At 48.2% G+C, this 22,439-nt stretch overlaps 1 long non-coding RNA gene across 1 annotated transcript in view; it reads right to left on the bottom strand.

Annotated features, from left to right (window-relative positions):
- The window catches only part of LOC107054740, a 121,974-nt gene that overhangs the window by 87,928 nt on the left and 11,607 nt on the right, over positions 1 to 22,439 (bottom strand). Inside the window, exon 3 of the long non-coding RNA XR_001469322.4 lies at positions 17,137 to 17,199. This is a non-coding gene — a long non-coding RNA (uncharacterized LOC107054740). The remainder of the gene's footprint in view (positions 1 to 17,136; positions 17,200 to 22,439) is intronic.

Genomic DNA, 22,439 nt, shown 5'->3' with positions numbered 1-22,439 from the left:
AGTGGTGTCGGATGTGTGATGCACTGCACAAAACCCAATGATTTCTGCTGCTAACTTTGCCACTCGGAAGTGGCTGAAGGCATTGGGTATTTCCAGCAGAGCCACGTGGCCCCACTGAACATGGGGGATATCCCAATGATCCCCACCCCTCATGCCCAGTAAAGTCACACCAACTTTCAAGGCTACAAAGAGAGCAGCAGAGATAGAGGCAAAGGAGAAGAACAGAATATATAACTTCTGTTTATAACTATATGCATCGGGGACGAAGGTTTGTAACCGGTTTGTATGCACAGCACTGCCCTGCTCCTCAAAGGACTGCCGTTCCCCTGCACAGTAAGAAGGCCAGGCTCCAGCTTTGCTCACACTGAATGCAAAGCTGCTTTCCACGGCCCAGCAATGCAACACAGAGATGCAAGGAGCAAGCCCAGCCCTGGAGCCAGCAATGCATCCTCAGCAGCCACGTCCACACCGACTGATGGCGCTCAGCCATGGGCACCAAGACAGAAGGAGAAATAACAAACCCCACCAAGAAGTCGTATGAATTTCTAGAGAAACAGCTTCTCATCTCAGCACACTGCTCTCTGACGTTGTGCTTTTCAAGTTTGCCCCGGTGCAACACCCCTCTAAACAAAACATAATCATCTTGACCTCAAGGATGGGAGATGAGCACTTGACTCCTTTCAGTTTCTTTCCAACCAGATGCATCGTTTCCCTCTCCAGTTTTAAAACAAACCCAAATGCCACCTATATGCAGACAATACCATTTCCTGCCCCCCTTCTGAGTCACTGTTTGCAGCACTGCAATTGCTTCTGCAGCGTGGTCTCCACACCCCTGTGATGGGTGGGATCCCAGCTGGAGCACCAACGAACCACACAGACCTTCATGCAGGGATAAAGTGCTGCTCATTGGTAACAAGGAAGGTGAAATAGAGGCAGCAGTGCTTTTCCCCTCCACCTCCCGAGTCTTCCTTTCTGAAGATTTTGTCTCCAATTTCCTCCCCTTGCCTTGGGGTCCCTTTCAAGGGATGTAATTGATATAGTCACTGAAAATAATGGAATTTATAGCCCAGACTCAACACTATAAATTTAGCTATTACGTTCCTGATGGGAAAATGAAGAACAAAATGAATTGAGACAGAATATTTGTCTTAATAATTGTCTCTTCTCTATGCTGTATGTGTTTAATACGTCTGTGTGTATATACTTATGAACACAGACATACATATAACCATATTTAGCAAAGAGGGTTATTTTTTCCCTCCCCCTCTCTTCTTAAATGACCACATCAGCAGGAGCGTGTGGCCAGGCAGACAGCATTAAGAACCCATCTGCAGCAAAGCAACAAGGCAGACTTCCAATCCCAGAGCTCTTTGACGGGGAAAAGCCAAACCCTGCAGAAGCCAGGCGTGCACCCAGCGCAGTGCTCCACGTTACAGGGAGTTACAAGGTGGCTGCTCGAGGCTGTTTTGCAGATTTATTTCGTTTTTAGCCAGCAATGCAAGAGCTGCGCCAGCATTGCTCTGCTCAGAGCCATCGCCTTGAGCCTCTGATGAGGTTGATGCTTGGACTACGTGATCTCAGTGGTCTTTTCCAACCTTAATGATTCCCACTGAAGCTTTCCCTTTTCCCCCTCTCCTCCTTTTCCACCTGCTCCAATGAGTGCTGTTTTGGGTTGGACCACAGTCACCTCCGTCCCACCACCAAAACAAGGTACATGTCCAGGCTGCGATCATTTGTCATTTAGATAGGCTCTATGATATGAACCATGGCAAACACCGTAATGACTAATTTCAAACATTTATTACAATACTTGAGAGACTTGAAAGCTCTCCCTGCTCTTGATTTTAATAAATGCAGTCTTGAAGCAGCCGCTTATCAAAGTGACACAAATTGTGTGGTAAATAGATTATGGCACAGCTGAAATACTGGAAAATGAGATCAGAAATGCTACTATCTTCCATTTAAGGCTTTGCAAGATGCTCCGATCAAGCAGATTCCAGAAAAAGTGGCACGAGCAGAGCCGGTGGGATGGGAAGCAGCCAAAACGCCAGGGGATAAATGCAGGGCCAGCCTGGCTGCTTATTGCTGCCTGCTTGTGAATGTGCCATTCCCTGCAGCAAAGGACTGGGGGAGAGATACCAATGGTCCTCGAAGCCATCGCTTCAGTGCCACATGGAGACAGAGGAGAGGCCCCAGTGGGAAGGAGGTATCACAGCAGCACCAAGGCTTTCCTGTGCTGTTCTGTGCTCCTCCATCACTGTCCTCATGGAATAAAACTAACGCTAATCAAAGCTCACCAACAGCACCAGAAGGGGAGATGGGCTGCTCATCAGCAGCCATTTCAATATGCAGATACATTAAAGCAGATTTTCCCCCCCCCCCCCGAGTTCTAAAGGTTAAGGTACGAGATGGGAGATGCTTCATTTTTAAGTGAAGAAACTATAAAAAATAAAAAAATGGAAGCATTGTTTTTGAATCTTAAAAGGATCCCCAACAGACACGGAGGGGAGATGTACCACAGTCCCTGTTTTACAGCCAGTCACACAAGGGCTTTCCAGGCCAGCTGGTAAAGAAACTTAAATATGGAAGACTGGAAAAAATAGATGGGGGAAGTGAGAACCTTTCACCACATCGGGATTCGCTTCACAACAGCCACTTGTTTCTAAGGTACCAAGAGGAAAGTATCAGGTATCTGGCAATACAGGATTTTTCCATCAGTGTGACTGTGGGTCACATCACAGCTGTATTTACAGCCCTCTCCTCCTGCTGAAGCCACGACAGCACAGTGACACACAAAGCAAGCACTTCCAGCTCCAGCAGAATGGGAAGGGTGAGAACACAGGGTTCAACTTGGGGAATAAGAGCTGCCTATAGAGGCTCCATCAGCCACAGCAGATGCCTAAATTTGGAGCACAGGCACCTAACCTAGATGATTTAAATCTGATGGAGAGAACAACCCCCACTGTGCTAATTTTGGAAGATCTCTGCCTAAATCCCCCAGGCAAAAAAAAATATATATATATATATAAATATATAAATATATATATATATATATATATATATATATAAAACCTCTCTACGGTCCATCCCTTTGAATAGATGCTGCCTAAGAATAAGGCTGCAAGTTTTGAATATGCAAAGCAGGACTATTCCCCATCAGATATTCCTTTGCTTTATTCAAATGATTGAAACTCCTGCTATGGTTCTTGCAAATCCAAGGAAATATGTTTACAGTCTCATCAGCTGAAAAGAATTGGATTCCCACGTTGTGGCTCAGGGGATTTTCTGGGGTTTCTATCAAACACAGTGACTCTGGCAGCAGAAGGCCACTTTAATAAGCACCTATATTGCAGTTTCATGTTAGAATATGCCATTAAAAGAGGGAAAAACACACATATTCGTAATCCCTCTTTAGGAGAAACTCCAGAAACCTGGGAGAAAAGCAAATAGATTCCTCCCAGTCACCCTAAGAACGCTGCTGTGTTTCTCGTGCTCTGTTTGGGAACAGCACGGGTGAGGTACGCACGGCACAGGACCAGGCAGCTGAGCCCATTTAACATTTGACCTTCTGGCAAAGCCCTCCATTCCTAACTGATCAGTGAGCATGAGAACAGGACCACATACACGGGATGTGCTCACCCCGAGCACCGGACAGGCCTGAAGGATTGAGGTTGAACTGGGCACACCCAGAGATGGCTCATTCTGTCACTATCCCCAACAGAACCCATGTTCAACTGGAGAAAAGATGAGCCTTAGAACAAAACAGGGACCATTTGATGCTGCAAGCATCCCATGAGGATGTTTTAAAGCTGAGCTTTGCTGCAGTTGTCCTCCCGTAGAGCAATGGCAGCCCCATCCCCTCCTCCCAACCCAGCACGGGGGCTGTTGCCATTTCCAGCTGTGCCATGCTGAGATTTGCACCCCACATTACAGGGCTTATGGCCTTATAGAGGACTGGTAGTGAGCTTGGGCACACCGGTCGGTACATCTCCCCAGACACACCTTGCAGCTTTGGGAACTCTCCTCTCAGGGTCAGGCTGGATGGGGCTCTGAGCACCTCAGGGGCTGTGGCTGTCCCTGCTCACTGCAGGGGAGTTGGATTGGATGGCCTTTAAGGCCCCCTTCCAACTCAAACGACACTATGATTCTTTCATTCTGCTTTACAGCCTGTAAACAGAGCAGGCGTTTGGGGGGACACAAACAATAGCTGTTACCATGTTCATTCCCCCTTCTCTCCCCCCTTCTATTTTTCTATTTAAGGCACCTTTGGCATCAGCTCCCTACCGAGCAGCTCGCTGGCTGCCCGCTGCCATGCAGGGCTGCAGCCCGGGGCCGCCCACATGCAGGCAGCGACCCTGGCAGCAGCAATGGCTTTGGGATACCGAGAGATGCTCGCACCGAGACGTAGCCATGGCAACGTGCTTGTGCAGAGCAGGAGGCATATCTGCCAAGGCTCAGAGATTTGCCATTTGATCGCACGGATTTCCATGCTCTGGATGCGATCACATCACACAAAATCCAGGTCAGGCTTGATGCCTTGAATAATTCTTTACCCTCAGGGGCACAGAACTGATGTAGGAAGCTGCGTCTCATAGAGGATGTGGTGGGATTAAGCAGATTAGCTTTCTGGCCAAAAATAAAGGTGAGCTGTGCAAAGGGAGAGACACCCACTTGGGTTTTTATGGCAGGGGAGGCTGCAAAGCCCCCGAGCTGTGCGCTGCGACCCATATCTCCTGGGAGGAGATGCAGGAGAAGGCCCCAGAAGCAAGGTATGAGCCTTGAAATAAAAAGCCCTTCCTGCCATCCTTGTCACCATTATTTGCAGATGGGGTAACCGTGCTCCCAAAATCACAGCAGCAGCTCCTGAGCTTTTTGCACAATGTGGCCATACGGTTGCAGCCCCGCACTGCCCTCATCCCGTGGGGCAGCCCCTCCTGCTAACCCCACAGAAACTGGGACCAACAAAGGGCACAAAGAGATGACAGAGGGGCAGCAAGGAGAACACGACGAACTAAGAGAAAAAGGCAAAGAGAGAGGAAAAACCTCAAACTCTGCGGGATGTTTGTAGCAAAGCTTGGGACAAAAGAGTTCTCTCTGGGTTCTGCCCCTGGACCAGCTCTGCTCACCCCAAAGGCTGCATTTGCTCTGAGTCTGGCAAGAACATGAGGCTCAAGAACAAGCAGCACGGAGCAAGCAAAGGATGTGCCAAGCACTTGAATTCAGGGCTTGCAAAAAACGTCTGCAAACTCTATGCCCTTCAATTGGGAGAACGGAGAGAAGGATGCATGCACCACTCAGCCTTCCTCTCCTCACAGCGCTGTCACCCAGCACAGAGCAGGGCAGTGCCAGGGGAAACCGCAGCCCTGCAGCACAGCTTCACCCCGGCTGCTGTCACCTGCACACTCAGCTCTGCAGCACGGAGAGAAGGGCTATGGGGGAACACCAAACCCGAGCAGAAATAGGAGCCTCTGAACCAGAGCTCATCTATGTTAGAAAAATATATATTTTAAAGCTATGGGACCAGCGGCTGATTTCACATTTTGAAGGTTTTTTCCCCTCCCTTTTATGTTGGCCAACTTGAATCTGCTACAAATCTCAAAACATTCTCCACCCAGCGCCTTTTAACAGCGTCCCCATCCCTCCGTAGCTCCCAGGCTTTAACCTTTTGAAAACAACAGGTCCTGAGACCTTGAAAAGAAAGGGCAGCGAGGCAGAGATTGCCTCCGTTAGAGCAGGGACAGAGAGGGGGGTGTACCCAAATAACACAGACCTTTCGGGGAGGTTTAATTCACTCTCGTGTCAGGTCCTTCCCTGCCCACCCCGCTCTCTCTGAACCAGTCTCTTGCTTTTCACCTCTGTAGGTCTGAGCATGTGATAAACATGCCCTAATTATTTCCATCTTGCACAGCTGAGCCCTGCAGCCCTTCATTTTCTTACCTGAATGCTCTCGCTTCAAGTGGGTTATATACGACAAAGGCTTTTGAGTAGATTTGTTGTGCAGCGGAACTTGGGTGTCACACAGGCAGCTCAAAGCCCTCTTTCCTTGGCACAGACTAATAAGGGATGGGAATTACTGAGACTTCTCACAGTCCAGAGGGCTGAAAGACCGAGGCAGGGAAGGAATAGGGTCGCAGAGCCTCTCCCCTCTCCACAGATTGCACGGGTACCGCACTGGTTTGCAGAAATCAGAATTTGCCTACAGCTGGTGCTGGGAGATGAAAGGCTTGGCTGCACTGTGTCTGCCTGAGCACAACCACAACATCCTGCACCTCCGCGATGCTGCTTTGCTGCAGGGAGCAGCAGGAGCAGCCATGTCCCATGTCACCATGACATTGTGCTGTCCCAAAGGTGCCCCAGCAAAGCCTGGCTTTGCTCTGAGCCAAGCAAGCCCCGCAGAGCTGGGCAGTGCAGGGGACACTGGTTCTCTGTGACATTCCCCATGTTGTTCTCAGTGTGCTTTTCCAAGTGATGAGCTGCAAAGTGTCCAAACACAACTGCTGCCTCATTGTACCCATGCAGAGCGGCACAAAGCCCCACCAGCTGATACTGCCCCTGATTGCACATGCAAATACCAAATGCAGCACGAGATAGGAAGAAGTAGCGAAGGTCAGACATGAATACCTCACTCCTTGCTGATAAAATCTATCAGGGAAGACCTTCACATAGAATATCCAGATCTTTTAATCAGCTCTATATTCATATTAGGTACAGAACGCACTAAGACCAGACTGTTGGCCAACACAAACATTGACCAGATTGTTGGCCAACACAACCCCTTCAAGACTCTCAGTGCTCCTCAAAACCAGCTCCGTCTGCCTTGCCTGCTTACACCAGGTAAGAACACAAAAACCTTCCACAGCAACTCCCTGAGCCCTCCCATCACCTCACAGAGATCTGTTTCCAAATCCCATCACCTCCCAAGGTGCCTGGGGATGGTGCACCAAGGACCTGGCTGGGAGCAGGTAGGTCCCATCCGCACCTCAGGACAGGGACAGCCCTACCTGGGGATGGCCATGCTTGGCCTTATCCAGCACTCCCACAGCTCCTGGAGGGATCTTCTGAACTGTACAGCTTTTAGGTTTTTCTTAAACCCACCACTCCCAGCTCTGCTTCCATATAACCCCCCCCCCCCCCTCCTTCCCACGTCCCATTTCTCCCAACGTTAGGGAGATTCTGCTGCATGGCTTGTAAGATCAAAAAGGTTGGCCAGGCTCTGGCTCAGCTCCATCTCCGCTTTGAAGCTCTAATTACTTTGCTAATTCTGAGCCCGGCATTAAGATGCTCTGAGCACACCTAAAGCCTTCCTCACAAAAATCAAACTGCAAAATGTCTCCCCGGATCAAATCCCCCGTGAGAAACGCTCTAACCTCTCTCAGTAACCAAGAGTAGAGCTTGTCTAGTCATTTGCAATTAAGTTCCTGAGTTAATGAAGCTGCTTTAAAAAAAGGAAAAGAAAAAAAAACCCTCAACAACCTCAGGTCAGTCTAATTAAGAAATGTTGTACCTTGCAGTCCCAGTGTATCTTGTGGCAAACAGCTGTACATGCTTTCGGCTTTGACAGCAGAATAAGTGTGATTATTTATTTATTACATGGATGGTGGGGAAGCTTCAGGAGTCTGAGCATTGTGCTGCAAGAGAGCTGGGAGTACAGGAGAAAAGAGACGACGTTCAGTAATTAGAATTGGGATACTGACCATATAAAACACAATTTCGTAATGAATACTTAAGCACTGCCTTTTCTTTGGGATTAAAAGTATGCAGTCGAATCAAGGCCGAAGCAGAGCTTGCCCTCAAGGAAAGAGAGTTTGGAAGACAAATGCAATTATACCTTTGCTATTTGCAATGCTATGGGAAGTGGTGAAGAAACCTCACACAAAAAGAGAGAAAGAGTTTGGAAACAATCATGCACTTGGAATTGAGTCACCCTCAGCTCTTTGGGACTCCACCTGCTTGCACAGAGCTGGGATCCCAGGTCCCAGATGCCCACTGAGCCATAGGCATGTCACCAGTGGCCGGGACGCCGACCCCTGAGCTCACTGCTTCTTACCCAACAAGCAGGCAGTGACAAGGTGTTAAGCAAAAGAAGTCATATTTCTGCCTGGTTTTCTTTTTCAGCCAATTAGATCAATTTCACTATCTGCAGAGATGCTGAGGTTAGGGGGCAGCTGCCAGCACTGCTCGGGCACCGCTCGTCTCCAGCAGTTATTAAAATCCTGCTCGTTAGCTGGGGAGGAGAGGCGCATCAGAGTGACCCCACAGTGCCAAGAACCCATCGCATCGCTTCCATGTACAGAATCTCCCCACCAAAAAGAAAAACAGAACAGATTGTCCACGGCCACAGTTAATGGGGGGGCACCTTGGGTTCCCAGTTAGAGCTTTCTGTGAACAAACACCAGGATGCTGGGTTTGCAGCAAAGGCACACAGCAATGCTATGATCATCAGAGCCACGAGCACTGACCGTGGACGTTGGCTGGAGCCATTGGGTGATGCTGGTGCCAAATCACTGCGCTGCACTCAGATGGTGGGAAAACAGCCCCACAGCACACTTCTGGCCATCAGAACCTTCAGCCTGAGTTGTCCTACGACCTGAGAGCTCAGGAGAAACCCCAGAATGATTGATCTGTTTGCACAAAGGGGCTGGCAGGGGGAGAAGGGAGGAATTGCAGGCAGAGGACGGGCTCCTAAAACCACAGGGGCTGGGAGAGAGGAGGAAAAATAGAGGTCAGAGAGAGAGGAGGAGCAGCTCAACGTGGGAAACAGGAGGGAAGAGGGGGAAAAACCTCTCAAGAGTATCCACTTCAGCTCTGAATTGCCTGGCTTTGTCTCTGCTCTGCACAATGGAAACGTACAGTAGCAACAGACAGATGCTGAGAGCTGGTTTGCTTCTCATCTGCAATTCCAAACACCCTGTCAGGAACAAATATTTGAAAAGACATCTTATCCAACCATTAACGGATCTAGTGGGGCACTTCTTTTTTTTTTTTTTTTTTCCTTTACAAAAGAAAAATAACACTGAGTTGAACAGAGATGTTCACACACGGGGATGCCAGCAGAGCCACCCAGGGATGGGCAAAGGGCTGAGGACAGCTATTGAGCTGGGAAGGTGCAGCTGGTGAACTGTGTGCTGTGCAGGGAAAGGAGGAGGGGGAAAAAAAACAGACAGCTGTATTTTTAACTGATCATGTGCTTGCTTCTGTTTCGTGAGATTTATTCCCTCATTAATCACTGCCCTCCCTTCATTCATGTTAAATATAAAAATGATTAGGAAAGATCCTCATCATGGTTAAAAAAATAATTAGCTGCTACATCATGTTGCACACATTCAGACAGAAAGGAGTGATTAAATTAGGAATATTAAAACCCCATTAATCTGTGCTCAACTTAAGCTCTGCTTGTTCATCTCACTGTGGCACTTATTATTTCTGACACTGAAAGATACTTGAATTACTCGCTGAAACAAGGTCACTATCAGAAAGATGTCAGGTCAGCAATTAGTCAAAGGTGGGAGAAGCTACCAGAGCTGAGCTGTGTTTGACATGCCACAACCGTGTCACCAAGTGTCCCATTCCCACTGGCACTCGGATGAGAGGGTCAATGCCAGGAGCACAGTGAGCGTGGGTCAGGAGCAGGGATACCCAATGCACGCTGCACCAGGAGAGGTGTAGGCTGGATATTAGGAAGCAATTGCCACAGGTGGAGCTCCATGGTGGGTAAACTTTGATGCACTTGCTGCATTTGCCCTCGTTTAGAGGAAAGCAAACAGATTCTCATCCGCAGATCTCCTCAAGCCTTTCTTAAGCACGACGCTGCAGCATGCAAACTATTTACTGCGTCTTTCTTCCAGCACTGACAGACCCACCTCTGAGCCTCTATAAAAAGGAAACAGATAATAAAACAGCTAACAAGCCCGCGCTCTAATTGACAACACAGAAAGGAGGGGAAAGTGCTGCAACTGCCAGCAGAACTTTGGGGAAGCGGTGCATAATTAATCGAGGTGGGATTTCACCAAGATCCCCCGGTCTTAGGAACAACGCTGCAAGACATTTAATGACCACAGGTGAGGAGAGCCTTGGCTTTATTGCTCAGTTGAAACTGAGCACGGAGAACACAAAGCGATCCAAAAAGCCGCAACAAAACAAACCCCAAAACCCCACAAATACAAACAAATTGCCCCCAGAACGGTCTTTCCACTTTGCCTTTGGACACCCTGCAGCTCCACGCGCTGCAGAACCTCCTGGAGTGGGATGAGCAGAACTGCACCATGCAGACCCTCCAGGAACTACATGGGGAAAAAGAGACATATATATATCCCTCCAGCATTTCATTCCTATATCTCTATAGAGGAACGCAGCTGGGATGGGAAGAAGTGTCGTCAAAGCAACCAGAAGGTCTTTGCTAAAATATTTATTGCCTATCGATACTTCAGACCAGGCTCTGTTTAGGCAACAGACACAATGCACCTGCAAAGCATCCGGGTGTCACCACTGCAGGTGAGATTTTCAGCTGCACACAATAGCAGCTCATTGTGAGCCCTGGAGGCAAGCTGAGGTTTGTCATTGACTTCACCAAGAGAAGAGCTGAGCCAGCAGAGCCCTGATGGAACATCCCCCCTCTTCCTAATAGTGTGGACACCACGGGGCTGTGGAGTATGTAGTGGGCAAGACACACTGTGTTGGAAACGTGTGGTCACCTGAGTGAGAATCATCATACACAGCTCCTACAGACCTGCAGCAATCCTTAATTATCTCCATCAGGGAGCTCAACTTTTAAGGTAAAAAAGGAGCAAACCCAGGAAGCGTGCTGGAACTCAGGGGATGGGAAGTTGGGTGGCCAGAAGTAGAAGCTGAACGCTGTGGCTGAACTCACTTGGCAGGACCCCTGCCCTTCGTGGATGCACTTAAAAACCTTTTCATACTAAAGCACAGTTCTCACTGTGGAGTGAGACAGAGCAAATCCACCAAGTTAGGCGTCCATTTACCCGGGCCCTCTGTAGTTGGGTACCATGTTGTGTGCACATCATTGTTCCTACTGCACCATTAGAGCTTAAAAACCAAATACGATGTCCGAAATACCAATAGCTGGGAAGATTTTAAGAACACTTCCTAATAATGGGAGTGCTACTGTGGCCAACAAGAGGTCAGCAAGCACTCCCCGGCCTCGAGCTCTTTTAAGACACTCTTAAATCCATGCCCTGGAGAAATAAAAGAGGCTTTAAATATAACCTGCCTTAGCACTTCGTACAGCACGGGGAGCAGCAGAACAGTGGAGAAAAGGACAAACATGATTGCTGGAGTCAAACAGAGAAAATTGCAGGTAAATACCAGCTAGGGGCAGCTCCAAAACCTCCCAAAGGCTGTGATGGCTCTGTGGGTAAAGCCCAGGGAGGGGGTTGATGCATGCATGGGTCAAACAGAGCTGGAAAAGGCACAGCTAAATGCACGGTAAGTCGTTAGTCAGAGCCTTGCTGTTGGGACTGCGTGGCTGGGTGAGCTTTTGTACAGCTTTGGCACTTAAAATGGTGTTAGGAAATGAAGAGCGTGCCAGCTCTGTAGGAGCTCAGCCAGCACAATGAGTGACGTTTGTAGTGCCTCTTCCAGTGTGCTGGCACAACAGCTCGCTGTGTATTCACACCATCACCCCGTAGCAGGGATGGGGAGGCAGAAATCTGGAGGAGAGGGGGTTCAAAATGCCAGATCTGCTGAGGAGGAAACCGGGCAGAGATGGGCTCAGAAGATGGGAAAAAGCATGAATAAAAAATATCCTTAAACAACCACACCGACGTTCCTCCTCTCTCTGCCTCCCAGCACAGCTCTGTGTGACATCAGATGTCCCCACTGCCACCGGGCAGCCCTACAAGCAGAGCAGCTCACAGGGGTATCTCTGGGAAGGGTGATCCCGGAGCAGTCGCACTGTGAGAAGTTGGTGTTGCCAGGGAAACAGCTTACTGGGTGATGGAAGGAGTGTTCTGGGCTTGTTGTTTTAATCCTCGTTGGTTTTGCACCCTCACAGCATCAGCTAACAGCCCATCACCAGCCATGGGATGTGGGGTAACACACTGCAGAGTCTGGCAAGCAGGGAAGGGAAGGGTGCACACCAGCGCTAGAGGCAGCGAGCTTTCATCTTTAATAAGTAAAGAGCTGCCTAATGCTATCAAATGAATCCTCATTAATCAATAATATGAAATCAGGCAGTATTCTTAATGACCACATCAGCTCTCAAGTCCAGCTCCCCACAGCCAAACACGTCCCGTGCCGTGCTCTCCTACCCCAAAGAAAGGAAAGATCTTCGGCACCCAGCACCTCTCCATCCTCTCTGCTTCACACTAATAGAGACGCCAGCACATTCACACTGCTCTGAATGCATGTTTAATCATGATGCTCAGCCTAAGCCTCAACAAAGTGCAAGTCCTCCATGGGGAGCTACCAGGGCTGGGAGCTGCACCAGCACGAGGAGACAGCAGCATCTTCATCTGAGCAAGGGGAGCCTCGGGCAGCTTACTCCACTAGAAGTGCCTAAGAAAGTGCTAGGTCTGATTTCTCAGTCACATCCCAGTCTGATCCCTGCAAAGCTTCCCATTCTGTAGGCTCAAAGGGGCCTCCTCGTGTGAGCGCCCAGGCACCCTGCAGCACAGCAGCCAAGTGGTGCCCAGGTGGGCCTTTGATAAATACCATCTGAGAACGTAAAACGATAGAATGGGGAAAATTCACCTGTGTTTTCTGATGTCCTCTTTGCTGGAGAAAATCTCCCAGTTTTAATGATTCAGAATTTGCTGTTCTGGGGGTTGGTTAAATGGGAGTACTTCTTCACAGGAGGCCACATTCAAGGGGATTTCCAGAGTGTTTCAGCTGGGGCCTCTCAAAACATGGGACAGGAAGCTCTCCAGGCTCCTTCAGCCCTCCCAGACACAGAAGTAGAGAGCAGTAACAACCCCCCCCCCCCCCCCCCCTCACAACACACACACCCCCAGCACACCGCAAAGTGGCTCATCACGAGGCCCTGGGAAGGAGGTGACCACATCCTGGCAGCACCATGCAGACACTGCAATAACAGGAAGGGACTGGGGGGTGCAGGGTGAAACCCTCAGCACCGCGGGATGGGGCAGGGAGGGGTTGGAGGGCAAGGAGCAGCACAGAGCCCCTCCAAGGAAATGCAGCTCTGGGGGGTCTTCCCAGCCCCAGTGCAAGCAGATGCAGAGCAGCATCACCAGCTCTATGCCATTTCACTATCAAACACTGTGCCATTGACTTTGCTCATGTCCCCCTCTGGATGGGCTCCTGCCCCCCAGAAACACCCAACAGTGCAGATCTGCACCTCCGCAGCACAAAGGCAGCCTCCCTCCCTCATCTGCTTTATTCCCCAACCAGAAGAGCTCCATGCTTTGGGGGAATCGAATTGCACTTTCTGGATTATTAACAGGAAACAAAAAAAAAAGTCATTCCCCTCCCTCAGCCACATGAGCAACAGCTGTTGTTTTACAGCTCACGCGGAGGGAGCAAGCTGAGTTTTCTTGTGGTGACTTTCGTTTCTTGAGCTAAGACCTTCTCACCATAGAGGGAAGCCCCAGGCAGGAGGACCCTGCGGCACATAGGGAAGGTGGAGAGCTCAGAGGGTGGAAGAACAACATGGACTGCAAAGCACGTTGCCACCAAACCACTGACAGTAAATAAGGTGACACTGAAGAATGAAGCATCCTAACCCAAATCGTCATCTAGACTATCAGTAGCATAGAATCACGGGACGGTTGGAGTTGGAAGGGATCCCTAAAGGCCATGTGGTGCCAGCCCTGCACTGAGCAGGGACACCCACAGCTCCAGCAGTGCTCACAGCCCATCCCCTGACCTCGGCTGTCTGCAGGGATGGGGCACCACCGCCTCTCTGTGCAACCTGTGCCACTGCCTCAGCGTACATCAGGGCTGTGCAGAGCAGAGATGAGTCACCACATCTCACCCACAGGTCCCGACACGTTATTTATTTCCCTTCCTCAGGCCCAAATTTCTGAAATCAGGACTCTTATTAAACCCCAGCGCGCTGTGGATCACAGCCATAATTCTTCTTCCCCCCACCTTCCCACCACAAATCCATTCAAAGTGAGTGACATTTGCAAAGTGTATTTTCACGGCCCTCCGTAATCCCTTCAGAATATTAAGACTGCATTACTTTGTCTTTGGTTACATTAACTTCAATTTTCCTTATGAGTAAGTATTTGGCTAAAAATTAATATAGTGAAGTTGAAAAGAATCTTATGATAGGAAAAAGACTAATTTCATCTCTGGCTGCTCAGATACCAGAGTACACTGGGGTTAATGTAATTAACTTACAATTTTAGCCTAGGTTGTGTACATACACTGAATCTCCCTGCTGGAAACAAGATTAGATTTTATTACACTATATATCCTGGTTATCTTCACCATGCCTCCAATATTACTTCCCTCAATGACTTCAAGGCTCTCTGCTGCAATGAAAATGCAGAACCATCTGGTTTTGAGCCCATGCAGTTTATTTAAGGATTTAATTAAATGCTCTAAATGGAGAGCTTCTTTGAATTAACATTTTAAATGTGACTTATTGCAGGTTTAATATTGTCTTAATGCCAACCTGGGAAACTCCATAGCCAAGTTGTTGACGTTTAAATTGAATTCATTTGGGTGGCTCCAGGGGGACTCATTAATTAATCTAAACAACTAATGGGGATTGGTTCTGACTTTTGATGAAGATTATTTACAGAGACAATTTGCAGTGAATAAAGAGTCACAGTAGGCAAATGTTTAATTGAATTTAAAAAAAAAAAAAAAAAAAAAAGGACATCTCATTGTGCTCAATATCAAGGATGCATCTTGTGAGCAAGCTTTGAAATACCAAGAAAGGGCCGATAGCTTGGAGCTTCCTAGCTGCACACTAATAACAAAGAGAATGGGTAATTACATTTGCCTGTGTAATTTAAAGCTTGTAAGAGGACAACAGGTCCGTCTGGTTTACAGTACACACAGAGACTCCGACTCAAAATATTCCGTGTTTTGACAACAGAGTTACCCCACTCGCTTCTACTCACCCACCAGAAAATGCCATTTTCCAGCCAACCGCCAGCTGGAAAAACAGAGCCAAGCCCTCCCTGTTGCATTTGCAAACACCTGGGATAACTGCAAGGAGCTCAGCAGAGCTGCTTTAATTTATAACAACTTCATTTCCAACACCCAATCTTCCCTTACTCTTTGATTGCATTAACTTTGGCAGCAGTTATTTGTCCTCCGAGCACCCCACGAGCCCAGCAGTAACACGGAGATGTGTGCTTGGCTCCCTGTAAGCCGCAGCAAAACACGACCTGCCTCTCTGTGCTGCTGTGCTCATCAAGGCAACTCATCCTTCAGCGTTGTTCACTGTTATCATCATTATCACATCCCATCCCAAAGCCTGCAGTAACACCAGAGGTTGCCACCAACACAAGGCGTTGTGGAGCTGGGGCTCCATTGCCCAGCGCTTCTCCCAGGTGACTTCTGCTCATAAGACATTCCTTAAACTATAGCCTGGAAATGCCATCAGATCAGACAAAACCACCGTGGCATGGCCTCATCCCAGAGCCACGGCCAAGCCTGCAGTGCTGAGCCCAGCCCAGCCATGATTTTATTTTCAGTAACATCACAAACCTCGCCTGAAATGAAGAGCCTCCAAACTTGGTTTCTTTCTAGGCTGGACACATCCTGAATGCTAATTTAAGAGGCAATTGAGGGGGAGGGTACATTAAGAAAATGCACATAACCATTAAGCCAGGGAGACTAAAGCATCCTGCCTGGCTCAGCACTGCTGGATACTGTCTAGAGCATCGCCAGCTGCTCTCAGATACCTATAGTGGAGCTCTTTTATGCAAACACCTCCAGTAACAGCTTTTGTGGATCTGACAGCCAGAGTGGTTAAAAATTAGGCATTCAGTGGGTATCCAGTGGAGAGACATTGTACGGCACATCTGAAGAGGGGAGGCACACTCGGAGAGGAAATTCTGAATTGCCTGCAGGGGAAGGGCTGCTCAGGCAGGCGGGACAGAGCCCAGCGGTGGGCAAAGCTGTGCTGTGAGTGCTGAGCATCGCCGGGGCATCGATCCCACATCCCACGGGCACTGGGGGCTGCAGCTCCAGGGAATGGGGTGGGCAGATAAGAGGAGGGCCGCATCCCAAAAGCAGCAGCAGACGGGGGCGTTCTGCTGGAGGAGTTGGCGTTTTTCTCATCACATCCCAGGATTTCCTAAAGAACCCTACCTGCCTGAGTTGGACATGTACAGGACACAGACGCAAGAGCTTCTCTTTCCAAGGCCATTAAGCAAAGCCAAACTTCAATGGACTCCTTATGGTTTGGGCACCAACCACTGAAAGCATCTGCCAAGGGGTGACCAGGCACATGGGCTGGAGAGCTGGTAGGTGTGGGGCTGCCACTTAGGTTATAACAACATAAAATTCTAACCGAAATGCACATATATGTGTATAGATCTATATCTATCTATGTGTATAGATCTGTATCTACATAGATATATATGCAGACACGCACAAGATGTAATAATAACGCATATGCATGCAGACAGGTCTGGAAGCGGGCTGATAGAACACACATTTTTATCTGCTGGTTTCTCTCTCATTCTCATTTCCACTGTTTGGGTTAAAACGCATCATTTCCCCATCCCACATGCAAATGGAATATCAACTGTAAAAGCGGAGCATTTAAACAAATATTTGCAGGGGGGATTTGTTTGTTTTGGAACACTTGTCCTATTCCAGAAGGAATCTGCAGACCACACCGAGTCTCATACAGCACCTCCCCTTTGTTCCCCACAGAAAGGCAGCAGGGACAGAGATCTGGACGAGTGCAGGACCTCCTGCAGGACTTGCACCCTCAGGCTCACACAAACCAACCTGCCTTGATCTGCCTCCATATCTCACACCAAAGAGCTTCACGGAGAGCTCGTGCCCATCCAGAAACTGAGTTCCAAGTCTAAAACATCAGCCTGGCCCAGTGCCTTTTCCACAACACATCTCAGCAATGATAAGGATTCACTTTTGCAAAACAGGGCATGCAGAAGGCATGGACACCATCAGTGTTAACATCACAATTTAGTTACTCATTTAAAAGACAATTAAACCCAAGAGACTGACCTGGCTGTCATTGAGATCTCGACTGTCTTCGGGTTTAAATTCAGAGCCAGAAGCTTCCGTGTCCTGGAAAGACAAGAAATTGAATTTGTGTTATTCTCAAGTTTCACTCCTGTGTTCGTACCATTGGTTGTAGGGTAGAGCACAGATGGCTTCAGCTCTTTGTGCTATAGGAAATCCTTGAGGCCCAGGGGAAAATCCCAAAGGCAGCAGCAGGAATGCTCCGGAAAAGGCACTGAGGAATCGAGGCTGCCCTAACAACACCACCTCCAGCACTGGTTCCTCCCAGCAGACAGCCAGGATGGTGCTAAAGCCAGAGCTCCACACCGTTACCTAGAGAACATGAAATAGCATCCCCATGGCGGGCTGTGGGCTTGTGAGGCAGAACAAAGAGCCATGAATGGGACATCCAACACTACTCAGAGGTGCGTCAATAAGGCTGAGCAATAAGGCACGTGGATGGACACTGCTGTCACAGATGGGGCTGTATGCCTGCACACACTCGGGGTTTGTGCATGGGATTTCCCCTTGCTTTCCTGACAAATACAAATTAATAGGACAGCAGATATCAACTGGCTATTTATATCTGAGATGTACAACAGCAAGAGAATCACTACACGCCAAGCAAGCAATCGACATCCCAGATTGGCTTGAAAACAACAAAACCACTGCATTCAATGCTGGGATGCAAGGAACAGCGCTGGCTCAGAGCTGCCTGGGCCAGGAGATGGGAAATCCCAACTAGAAAGTCCTGTTCCATGCACACACAGGATCTCATCACATCTGGTCCGTGGCAATGCTGTTTGGTAACCAGGTTGCTGCAGGCTCCCTTTGCAGCCTTCCACACTGAGCTATGAAAGGCAACAGGTGGAAGAGAACATGCCTAGCATTTGTGGAGAAGAAAACTGAAGGGCAGGGAGGTGGAATTAGAAAGATGCAGCTCTAAGAAACAAAGCATGCCCATTATCCAGCAGAGTGCTCTACTTCCTGAGCAACACACATCACTTGGATTAATTTTCTGAAAGAAAACAGGCTGTCTCAACAGCAGCCTTATGGTCTCAGCAATTCGCTTCACAATTAGTCACTAAACTACCTTGATTTAATTATTTGAGAAGAATCTCACCGCTACTGATAACTGCTTAATTAAAAACACAACTTCAGAGCAATAAGAGAGTCACGTTATGTTGGAGCTGAAAGAGGTTTCAGGCTGAAAGCAGTTGCTGTTCATTTTACCCAGCTCACTGCCCAACATACGCCGAGTCCCAAAGATTTTAAGAGTGACTCAAAGAACAAACAGCTCTCCTAAGTTGGTTATTCTTCAAATTCCAGCAAAACCTAATTAAGAGAAGCATCGCCACGATGGGGCTAGAGAATGAGCAGCCATCCCATATACAGAGTGGGAACACCTCAGCTGCTCCAGGTTGGAGACCTCTGCCTGAGGGCAACAGCCCAAGAGCCATTCCTTTGGAAGAGCCTCCAACCTACCAGCACGTCATTTGCTACATGGTTATTCCAAAGCCCCCTCCTTTGCTGGGAGGTGCCAACTCCTTTGGTTTTAAGGCGCTTTTAGGATAGCTGAAACTATACGCGTATTTATATACAAAAAAAAATTTAAATGACTGCCTTCTTGACTATTATCTTCCTGGTTTATTGTGTGCCCTCTCTCCCCTTCTCTTCCCGGAGAGACCAACCATCACATGAAAATGCTTTTCATCATCTGTAAAATTTGATGCCCAAAATAGCCCCACGGTTGCCCTAGCAACTAGCATTTATTCCCCCTCCCCCAGCAACCCCCCCTTTGCATATTGCTGCATATTTCTATCATCTCTTTCCAGGCACAGTTCATAAACACGGCTGCATAATAAAGAATGTTATCACCAATGACTTACAGCCCAGCTGCTGCAAATAAGATATGAAGTGGCAGGGAAATACAATTTCATGCAGCTAGGACAACAGATTGATTGGGTGCCCTTCAAATTTGATGCCACTTCTTTAAGTCTGTCCAAATTCAAAAAAAAAAAAAAAAGAAAAGAAAAAAAGAAAAAAAAGTTAGTTTCCCCACCTCCCCATCTTTCCATGGTAGCAACAGACAATAAAAGTGGGAGATAATTCACTAGGACACTCATTATGTCTGCAGCAACCTTGCCCTGAGAGATTGACAATTTAAAGAGATGCGCTGCTTTTCCCCGCCACCTCCTCTACTTTTTCCCCAGCCACTCTCCTTCATCAGAAGTCTCATTCCTCCAGTTTTGTTGCCTGTTTAATTCAATTATCTTCCCTTTTGAGTTATTATTTCTGTTCAGATTGCTAACCAGAAGGTTGGTATAGGCAGAGACAAACAAAATCCTTGATTTCATTGCCGCTATCTCTAAAATTTTATCCTTATTTGTATTTAGGTATGAAAACCTCCCATAGCATTTCAATCAAAGATCACCCCAGCAAGGACAAGAGGTGTGCTTCTAAATTCTTCTTCCCCCTTGTCACTTCTGACAGCTCGACCTTCGGTGACGAGGAGCTGTGCTCTGGGGGCTGATCTGACCCTGCAGAGATCACCTGGGGGCACTGAGGTGCAACGCAACACATCGAGGACCAGAGGGGCTGTGCTGTCGCACACACTCTGCTCCTGCTGGCACAGGAGAGAAACGGGTGCACACCGAGGCAATCCCTGAACATTGTTGTAGTGCAGGACTTCTTTTCCCCTCCCCACTCCATCCATTGCTGTAGGCGTTCACTGGATTTTTCTTCTGCTCAGGGAAGACATGCATCCCTGAGACACTGCTCATCCCTCTCTCTCAGCTGCAAACTACTTTCCCCATGGGCTGTTCCTTCACACATGAAGGTTGCCTGGAGGGCTGGCAAGGATGATGCTTGTTTTGCACTGGGGATGTTGGCACTGGCGGAGGGTTCTGGAGCACAAGTCTTATAGGCAGAGACTGAGGGAGACAGGATGGCTCAGTCTGGAGAAGAGGCGGCACAGGGGAAACTTTATTGCTCTCTACAACTCTCTGAAAAGAGGTTGTGATGAGGTGGAGGTTGGCCTCTGCTCCCAAGAAACAGCAATAGGAGGAGAGGGAATGGCCTAAAGTTGCATGAGGGGAGGTTCAGGTTGGATATTACAAAAGATTTCTTCTCAGAGAGAGTAGTGATGCACTGGCACGGGCTGCCCAGGAAGGTGGCAGAGTCAGTGTCCCTGGAGATGCTCAAGAAAAGGGTGGATGTTGCATACAGTGACACAGTTTAGTGGTATGGTGGTGAAGTTGGACTTGATGGACAGTTGGACTTGATAACAACAGTCTTTCCAACCTTAATGGTTCTATGACTGCCAAGAGTCAAGACGTGCTACAGGTGCACTGCTTGGAAATTGGTAGAGAGAAAAATCTAGTTTGGCTCCACTTAACAAGATAGAGACCCACTTTAAGTGTCCCCTAGTTCCAACTCTTACCCAGGGTAACACAGCACCAGGCAACCAAATCAAACAGGGGAGAAATCACTCCTTGCCGAAGCTGATCTCAAGTGCTGGGCAGTAGGGAAACCCTTCCCACCTGCCATCATGTTTTGTCCAACACTCAGATCATTTGGAAGGGGAATCTCTGAGCGTTTGTCTGCTGCTTTAACCAACAAAGCACTGATCAGCAGGCAGAGCAGAGAAGCTGAAGGTGTGGGGATGAACATCTCCTTCACATTCAGTGTGTGATCCCCTGCAACCCCCCCCGCCCTCTGCTCCTCTTGTCCCACCCCCAGATTGCAACGCCAGATCTCCAATGAGGTTTCAAAGCTCGGATCCGTGCAATATTTAAGAACTGGATCTGAGTTCCAGCAGTTTGTACTCATTGACCCCGTGATGTTGTGATGTTTAAATGCACAGGATGTTTGCCAAGCAAAGCAGTTCAGAGCAGAATTACCGTTATTAAGATGAGAGATGAGGTTTTAAACTTCAAACTACAGATTGGGAAAGTTAAAGCTGCTTTCAGCATCCATCTTAGAATATGCTCAGCAATGAAAAACTGAAGTCAGCTTTGAAGCAGCACCCATAGGTCACAAGAGGGAAGTAGAAGATACCAAAGAAAAGTTGTTTTGCTTCTTTTTTTTTCTACTTTTAGTGAGAAAAATAGAGCACAAAGGAGAAGAGGAAAATACAAAAGGAGGAAACATTTTCTTTCCACAGACCGATTTCCACCACCTCCTTCAAGGCACGAGCAGGTCTTTAATCTAAGGAGGGTAATTTCTGTGTCATTTCTCTGCCCTAAGTGGAGGCCAAGTTCAAGAGGGCTCCACTCCTTCTAATTTCCTCTGGATAAAAGTGCTTGGATACAGAACCCCATTTATCTTTCTTGCCTCAAGTAAATAAATTAAAAAAACTTAGTGTGCCCTATAAATACTCCATAATATAGAGGATCCAACGCCACTTCTTTTTGCACCTAAAACCTTAAACCCTACTGACACCATAAAACACCGGCGCTCCGCATCCCGTGATTGTTTCCCATAATCTCGGGGCGCATTAAAGGGAGAAAAACTGTGCTGAAAAATGACATCTTATCTATTTCCTTCCTCCCTATCACCACTTCTCGTTGTTGTCATCGCAGGTCAGACACCTGCTCCCCACGTTGTAATCTGCAGAAGTGATAAATGCTCGCAGGCAGTGATTACGAGTGGCCGCATTCACTGGGTGTCAATCTGGAAGCCGGCACTTTGACGCTGTTGCCATGCTTTGTCCTGCCAACAGGGCAAGGAAAAAAGGGGGGGAAAGAAGGAGTATCTAATAATAGGAATTTTGCTCTTACCTCCTCCTGTCTGGAGGAGAGAGCTATTACCAGGTCTGGGCTCTACCCAAGCCCTGTATTGAAGAGGGAACGCTGCAGCCGCGAGCATTCTTACAGTCTCTTGAGATACTGTGGGGTAATCATGGAATCATTGTGGTTGGAAAAGACCTCTGAGATCATCCAGTCCAACCATCAGCCTACCACCAATGCTGCCCAGTAAACCGTGTCCAAAGGTTTATTATAAGGAAGATAATTTACGTGATCTGGAATCTCCTGGATTTGACCATGACCTCCAGGAGGCCATGGATATATTTAGAAGCCATGGTTGTATTTACAGAGGCAAGAGAGATGGGCAGCAAGCCAGATCGCAACATAACACAACAAAACCTGACAAAGCACAACGTAGTCCTCATCACACCAGCCGCAGGGCAGCCCCCATTGCCCCATCTTGTTATTGGGCAGGATCATGTCCTCCTCTTGGCAGAACGTGGGACGCCTGGTGGGGTGAAACTGATCACGGCAGATGAGCCTGGCTCCTCACATGCT

Source organism: Gallus gallus, chromosome 18 (assembly GCF_016699485.2).
Source record: "Gallus gallus isolate bGalGal1 chromosome 18, bGalGal1.mat.broiler.GRCg7b, whole genome shotgun sequence".
Taxonomy (NCBI): Eukaryota; Metazoa; Chordata; class Aves; order Galliformes; family Phasianidae; genus Gallus; species Gallus gallus.
Note: the sequence above shows the minus strand (reverse complement) of the source record. Positions and strands in the feature narration are given on the sequence as shown.